Genomic DNA, 9,050 nt, shown 5'->3' on the forward strand with positions numbered 1-9,050 from the left:
CTCTGACAACAACAGGACCGCCACAGTCATGGAGTCATTCGAAGCAGCTGTCACCAGCTACGGAGTACCATCCCGGGTGAGATGTGACCGGGTGGTGAAAACAACCGCATCTGTGCCTTCATGGAGCAGTTCAGGGGTGGTGAGAGGGGAAGTGCCCTCAGAGGAAGGAGCACGCACAACCAGTGGATAGAGCGGCTGTGGGGGGACATCTGGCATGGAGTCTCCAACGTTTACCATGACCTGTTCACCTTCTTGGAGATGGAGCAGATCATCGACATCAACAATGAGGTGGACCTGTGGGCACTGCACTTTGTGTTCCTGTCACGGGTGAACAGAGATCTTGCTGTGTTTGCCAGTCAGTGGAAGCACCATGGGCTGAGGACTGAACAACGGCAGTCACCTCTGCAGTTGTTCGTATCGGGTTCCCTGGCAATGCAGAAGGCCAATCTGACAGCACCAAGGGATTTGTTCGCCCCAGCTTCAACCACCATCACCTCTCAAGCCACCACCTCAGTTCCTCCAACCACCACCCACACCAGCACCTCCGCTCCTCTAACCACCACAGCTCCTCCAATCACCACCCACACCAGCACCTCAACTCCTCTAACCAGCACCTCAGCTCCTCCAATCACCACCCACATTAGCACCTCAGCTCCTATAACCACCACCACCACCACCTCAGCTCCTCCAACCACCACCTCAGCTCCTCCAACCACCACCTCAGCTCCTCCAACCACCACCTCAGCTCCTCCAATCACATCAGCACCTCAGCTCCTCCAACCACCACCTCAGCTCCTCCAACCACCACCTCAGCTCCTCCAACCACCACCTCAGCTCCTCCAACCACCACCTCAGCTCCTCCAATCACATCAGCACCTCAGCTCCTCCAACCACCACCTCAGCTCCTCCAATCACCACCCACATTAGCACCTCAGCTCCTATAACCACCACCACCACCACCTCAGCTCCTCCAACCACCACCTCAGCTCCTCCAACCACCACCTCAGCTCCTCCAACCACCACCTCAGCTCCTCCAACCAGCACATCAGCACCTCCAATCACATCAGCACCTCAGCTCCTCCAACCACCACCTCAGCTCCTCCAACCACTAGCGCCGCAGTTCTTTATTGGTCAGAATGGGTGATTGTGCCACAAATCCAGTTCACCATCAGCAACACACAGATGGAACTGTTGCGGACAATAAATCCATTGGAAGGCCCCAGAGGCAGCCTGGGAGTTGACAATCTACAGAGGGTTATGGCAGTTATATCTTCAGCGCCACTCGTTCCTACTCCAACCTGACATACTACACCCCTGATACTCCCCTACTGGGACGAGGGATTGGACGCTATATCTTCAGCGCCACTCGTTCCTACTCCAACCTGACATACTACACCCCTGATACTCCCCTACTGGGACGAGGGATTGGACGCTATATCTTCAGCGCCACTCGTTCCTTTGAGTCAGTAATTTTTTTATAATACTATTATATATTTTATAATACTAACTAAACTGTTCCAGAGGTAACTTTCCCCTTCTAGGGATTCTGCGTGCCGCAGCGGTCTAAGGCACTGCATCGCAGTGCTAGAGGCGTCACTACAGACCCGGGCTGTATCACAACCGGCCGTGATCGGGATTCCCATAGGGCGGCGCACAATTGGCCCAGGGTCGTCCGGGTTAGTGGAGGGTTTGGCTGGGGTAGGCAGTCATTGTAAATAAGAATTTGTTCTGACTCACCTAGACAAATAAAAAATATACACATTGTATGAGCAGCCCGAGAGAGCAGCCCAAGAGAGTTGAGACCATATTTGAACCTGTTATGGTTTAGAGACAGTATGTATATTTAAAATAAGTGTTAAGGACAATATAGTGATGTGTATTGATTTAGGGGGGTGGACTGATTAAAAATACTTATGTTAGAGGTAATGACAAGTACTTCACAGATTTATGACAGAGTTGACTTACTGCTCTAAGGCCACCTGCATGCTCCCTTGGACAAATTGTTGAGCCACCAATTCAACCACACCATCTCTGTCCTCCATTGTCTTGACAACAATCCTTTTCTTCCCCAGTAGGTTCAGCCAGTCTACCGAATCCTCCAATTTGTTCTTCACTTCTGATAGGTCCTCTGCTTTTTTGATCTAGAATAAAAAATGTATGACAGGCAATCGAGAATTTTAAACACAGCAAAAGAAACCATACATGTCAAAAATTATGATCTATTATTTCCTGTTAGGGAGGACATCAAACTTACATTTTCCAAATGTGCTCTCAGAGTAGTGTGGCTTACCTCCTCCAGACTGAGTGGAGGAGCAGGCTTCCCACACTGCTGCGAAGAGTCGCTCAGAGAACAAGTGTGGCCCAACACCTCCATGGACCACACACACACTTTTAATTTGACCAATGGTTCCATACAGGCCCTCATGTGATGCTAAAAAGACCATTTCAAAAGTGTGCCAACTTTATTATCCCTATGATATATCGCCCTGGACAAAGCCTCTTCACTAATTGTTTTGGCTTAAATTCTGTATTTTACATGAATATCACACATTAATACGGGTAAAAAGGTTTACCATGAACATCAATGGACAGCCGTTTCCCTCCTTCCGGACCCTCGAAGATGGCCGAGTCTCTGATGTCCCTCATGAGAAGCCTGTAATACTCCCTGGAGGGACCCCAATGGTCAACTACCCCCCTCCGCCTTGGACTCAACGTCCACAAAGGCAACGTCCATCTTAGCCCCTGCATTTAAGTTGTTGCGTTGAAACACATACAGGCTACTGTTTAGGACGTTGCCCCTGTGGGCATTTATCATGTTGGCGACGGGGCAGTGGTCCTGGTCCACTCGGCTCCAGAGCGTACGTAAAATGGCACTTATGTCCGTTGAAGGGGGGGAAGCTCATTCAAAATGTATGACAAATCGAATAAGGATTGATCCTAAGGGAAAATACTCTTGACATTAAGGTTTTAAATACTACATTTTGTTTATAAACTGCTCTTTAAAAAACTCACTGGAGCCGAAGGCGAGGGAGAAGGAGAAAGTGAGTTAGTGTAACAGTATAACTTTAGTACGTCCCCTCGCGTGAATCAAGGACCCTCTGCACACATCAACAACAGTCACCCACGAAGCATCGTTACCCATCGCTCTACAAAGGCCGCGGCCCTTGCAGAGCAAGGGGCAACACTACTAATAGGTTTCAGAGCAAGTGACGTAACTGATTGAAACGCTACTAGCGCGTACCCGCTAACTAGCTAGCCATTTCACATCCGTTACACTCACCCCCCTTTCAACCTCCTCCTTTTCCGCAGCAACCAGTGATCCGGGTCAACAGCATCAATGTAACAGTATAACTTTAGTACGTCCCCTCGCCCCGACCTCGGGCTCGAACCAGGGACCCTCTGCACACATCAACAACAGTCACCCACGAAGCGTCGTTACCCATCGCTCCACAAAGGCCGCGGCCCTTGCAGAGCAAGGGGCAACACTACTAATAGGTTTCAGAGCAAGTGACGTAACTGACGTAACTGATTGAAACGCTACTAGCGCGTACCCGCTAACTAGCTAGCCATTTCACATCCGTTACATTAGGAGGTGAGGGGTGAAAAGAAGGAAAAAGTGAGGACGTAAAGGGTGATGGGTGATAAGAAGGAAAGTTTGGTGATGAAGAAGGTGAGAGGTGTTGAGGGGGCAGGTGAGAGATGATTTGATAGGATTGCCTGTAAATGGACAGAAAGAACCACACACAAAGGTATCAAGTAGTTCAAATGTAGTCTGATTCAAATTTATTATTAATTATTGTCATGCTAGTCACCTGCACATACTCCACAGACAACCACAACACATACAGTGGTGTGGACTCCCAAATGTCATGGTCCTCCAATGACCCGTTAATCGTGCTCTTCGGGGTTGCGAAGCTTGCTGCTGCCTGGAGGGTAAAAACCTCACTCGAGGCATCATCCTCTCCCACAAAATCAAACAACATCTATATAACAAAAGACCAACATTAACAATTGTAATTCAGCCAGAAATGTACATTTATAGTACTGAGTTTATCAACAAGTAAATTAATGATTTACCAGAACGGAATCTCCTAATCCGCTCCCTCCCATCCGGGTATTTGATTTTAAAGGACACTCCATCAGGCTGCTCTGGATGAGAGACCACCCTCTTGTCTTCTCTCCTCTATTGACTAAAATATGCATTACTGTCAGTGTTAAGTTATAAATATATTTATACCACAGCATTGTTGAATTCTAGAATGGGCATTAAAACCAGTTCAGAAACAAAACAGCATGTAGAAATATGTTTAACCATGTATTAAGCAATGAATAATGTAAGCCTTGGCGATATAGGCTCTGCTCATTCAGGGTAGCTCACTGCCCAAGGAAAGCATCAATATAAAATAGCCTACAGGCAGTGAGTGCGGTAAGCTATACCAATGCCCCCGGCAGGAACATAGAATCTAACAGGTGGAGGCTGGGGTGGTGGTGGGAGCAAGAAGCCAGTGCATAGAAGCAGCAGCAGGATTTCTGCTGATAAATGTGTGCTTTCGTATTTTTTTCTTTGGTAAATAGTATAAGCAGGATAAACGCCTCCTTTCTGTACATTATCTTGGAAAAATGAACTCCGCAAAGGGACTCGGCTCCGCCTTGCCCCGCTGCGTCATCTATTATTTCCAAGGTAATGTACAGAAAGTCTGCGTTTATCCCTTACATAATATACAGATGATATGAACTTGGTGAAATGCCTTACCTTCCTCCACCTGGTCTCCCACTCCTCAAAACAACGACGTTTCATCTGCTGTGGCAAAAATAAGTATTGAATTAATCCGTTTTGTGTATGAAAAAGTAAGTGTTTCCTGATGGTATGCCGATGATGTGTGATTTACTAAGCTATATTATATACATACTTTCTCCTGGTCTGCAGCCAGAGAGAGATAGTAGATCTCATCTTGGAGATGCCGTATCTCCCGCATTTCCTCTGGAGACTGAAACCAATACAGGTACAGTAATAAATAAAGCCATTCCGATTGTTAAGTTACAATGAAAGTCTTAACTAATATTATACTTTATAATTGGTTGCAAAAGTGTAAAAGGTCATTTAACGTTCCAAACCTCTAGTGTCATTGAAGCTTGTGGTGAGGCAACAGGGAGGCCTGTCTCCATATGCGGAGTCTCTGTCTCCGAGGTTCTGTCTTCCCTTACAGTTTCCTTTAACATAAAAATACAAGAAATTACTAGTTGCTCAATTACTTTATAACTTTGGGAAATCCAGTTTCTTTTCAAATTAATTCATTACCTCTGGCATTTATTACGTGACATAATAAAGCTTAATCTACCTCGCCCTTCCGAACACATAAACTATCAAATACCTTCAATCTTAAATACAGGGCAGACCTCCCTAACCCAGCTGATTTGATTGCCAGCTGTAGGGGCACGAGCCTACTCCTCCTGTCTGTCTTAAAGGCCTCTACATTTGGATTCATCTGGGGGAATGTTTCCCCCAAAACCTTCAAGAAGCTGCTCTCCTCCTGACCATAGGGCACTTTGATGTACCTAACAGGATACTCTAACGATACTTATTTAAATCTAATAAAAATGATCTTAATATAAAACAGGGAAACAGTCCATGATTTTTAAATCCGTAAAATAACCTTCAATAAGTCTATGTTTAATCACAAGATAGATTCACACCTAGCTTACTTATAAAGCAAGCACTGTGCACCTCACTGTGTGTCCTCATGTACTGCATGGATATAGGGAAAATGTACCTATCCTGTTCAGCTGCTGGATGGTAGGCTCAGCGATCAGGCAAACCCTCATAGTTATCAGCCTGCTTCTCCCGGTTTGCCGCCTTTGGACTCCAGCATTATTCAGTCTCCTGAACGATTGAAATCTCACATGTGCAAACGTTATAAAAGTTACAATAATGACACCCAGTATAATCGACACCGCCCATACTCGCGCATCCCACGGTAGGTGCTGCTATCGTTAGCTAGCTAGTCCAGTCCAATGACGCTTCATGTTCAAGCGATATTTGAAGAAAAAGTCAACGAAATTTGTTGGTGATGATGAATGAGATGTTTTTCATATAGCTGCCTTCACATACTCCTTATTTGTGATTGGCCAGCATTTGCATGTAGTTTACATAGTGTTATTTGACGCATCAAATAATGTTATTTGACGTGTATCTTTTTGACACGCAAAGACCCAAACGGCGATCCATAGTCTTCCTCTCAGGCTTCCATGTCTTCTCCCTGGACCTCCTCAATGTCCACCTCTTAAACATCAGACTCTGAGGCCTCATCTTCATCAGTTTTTCAACCCTTTTATTGGTCAGCCTGTTGCGTGCTTTGGTGTGTGTGTTCCCAAACAAGGACCAGTTGCCATCTGAGGCGGCTGATGTTGGTGGGATTTGGAGGATGATGGAGGCAACAGGGGAAAGAGCCTCAGATCCACAAAGTCCCTTCCACCAGGTGGCTGATGAGATATGTTGCCACGACTGCCATATTGCATCTCCATCCCAAAGCCCTTGCTTGGAAGTGTACTTCACCAGACTGCCAAGAACCTTTCCCTCATCCAGGCCAAGGTGGTGAGACACGGTAGTGATGACATCATAGGCCTTGTTGATCTCTGCACCAGACAGGATGCTCTTGCCAGCATACATGGGGTCCAACATGTACGCTGTGGTGTGTATTTCAGAACTGCAGTTTCCTCTGCTTGGAGCAACAGTGAAGTGGGCAGGGAAGTACGGATTTATTATCTTACATCTGCAAGCAGAATCTGAACATCAGACAGGGCAGCATTGTCTCTCTCAATCCGTGCAATGGCTACTGCTATAGGTTTCAGAAGTTTCAGGCAGCTTACCACTCTCTTCCAAAATACATCATCCAGGAGGATCCTCTTGATGGGGCTGTCCATATCGGCAGACTGTGATATGGCCATTTCTTGGAGAGACTCCTTCCCCTCCAGGAGACTGTCAAACATGACAACACCAACCCAACGGGTGTTGCTGGGCAGCTTTAATGTAGTGCTCTTATTCTTCTCACTTTGCTTGGTGAGGTAGATTGCTGCTTGAACTTGATGACCCTTCACATACCTAACCATTTCCTTGGTTCTCTTGTAGAGTGTATCCATTGTTTTCAGTGCCATGATGTCCTTGAGGAGCAGATTCAATGCATGAGCAGCACAGCCAATGGGTGTGATGTGAGGGTAGGACTCCTCCACTTTAGACCAAGCAGCCTTCAACTTCGAAGCCATGTCTGTCACCAGAGCAAATACCATCTGTGGTCCAAGGTCCTTGATGACTACCTTCAGCTCATCTGCAATGTAGAGACCAGTGTGTATGTTGTCCCTTGTGTCTGTGTTCTTGTAGAATAATGGTTGAGGGGTGGAGATGATGTAGTTAATTATTCCTTGCCCACGAACATTCGACCACCCATCAGAGATGATTGCAATACAGTCTGCTTTCTCTATGATTTGCTTGACCTTCACTTGAACTCTGTTGGACTCTGCATCCAGCAAATGAGTAGGTAAAGCATGTCTGGTTGGAGGGGTGTATGCTGGGCGAAGAACATTCAGAAATCTCTTCCAATACACATTGCCTGTGAGCATCAGAGGTGAACCAGTTGCATACACAGCTCGAGCAAGACATTCATCAGCATTTCTCTGACTACGTTCCTCCATTGAGTCAAAGAAACTTCGGATTCCAGGAGGACCATGAGCTGTTGTTATCGATAAGGTGTCTGATTCATCATTTTTGAAGTAACAGACACATCTCAACATCTACTGCGTGAATCAGGCCTTCATGGTCGAAATGCTGCAAAGAAACCACTACTAAAGGACACCAATAAACACACGATGGACATTAGACCAGTGGAAATCTGTCCTTTGGTCTGATTATTTTTTTTATTCCAACCGCCGTGTGTTTGTGAGATGCAGAGTAGGTCAACGGATGATCTCCGCATGTGTGGTTCCCACTGTGAAGCATGGAGGAGGAGGTCTGATGGTGTGGGGGTGCTTTGCTGGTGACACTGTCAGTGATTTATATAGAATTCAAGGCACACTTAACCAGCATGGCTCCCACAGCATTCTGCAGCGATACGCCATCCCATCTGGTTTGCACTTAATGGGACTATCATTTGATTTTCAACAGGGCAATGACCAAACACACCTCCAGGCTGTGTAAGTGCTATTTGACCCAGAAGGAGAGTGATGGAGTGCTGCATCAGTTGACCTGGCCTCCACAATGACTCGACCTCAACCCAATTGAGATGGTTTGGGATGAGTTGGACCGCAGAGTGAAGGAAAAGCAGCCAACAAGTGCTCAGCATATTTGGGAACTCTTTCAAGACTGTTGGAAAAGCATTTGTTTAACACTTTTTGGTTACTACATGATTCCATATGTGTTATTTCATAGTTTTGAGGTCTTCAATATTATTCTACAATGTAGAAAATAGTACAAATTTAAAAAAAGCCTGGAATGAGGAGTTGGTGTGTCCAAACTTTTGAACAGTATTGTATGTTATCAATCAAGGTGAGAATGAACATCGACAAGGCACAGGAGAAACAGAAGGAGAGCTACCGGAGGAGAATCAAGAAGAGAACCAAGTGCTTCGACATCCGGGTGAATGACTTGGTTTGGAAGAAGGACGAAAGGAAGGCGAGACCTGGGTAACCTGGCTGCCCTTTCACTCCTAGCTGGGGTCACCATCCATTAAGGTGAATAGAAAAATCTCAGATAATAACTATTTGCATTTGAAGCTAGTTTTAGTTTCCCTAACACTGACATTTTTCTCTTTGTCTTCCTAGGGTTACCTCGTGGAAGCCAACAATCTTCTCCAGTTGAAGAAAGCCCTGACACTCTACATTTTGATGATTCCCATGAGACAAAGTATGTTAAGTGTCACACCCTGATCTGTTTCACCTGTTTTGTGATTGTCTCCACCCCCCTCCAGGTGTCGCCCATCTGCCCCATTATCCCCTGTGTATTTATACCTGTGTTCTCGGTTTGTCTGTTGCCAGTTCGTTTTGTTTGGTCAAGCCTACCA

This window comes from Salvelinus namaycush, chromosome 34, assembly GCF_016432855.1.
Source record: "Salvelinus namaycush isolate Seneca chromosome 34, SaNama_1.0, whole genome shotgun sequence".
NCBI lineage: Eukaryota > Metazoa > Chordata > Actinopteri > Salmoniformes > Salmonidae > Salvelinus > Salvelinus namaycush.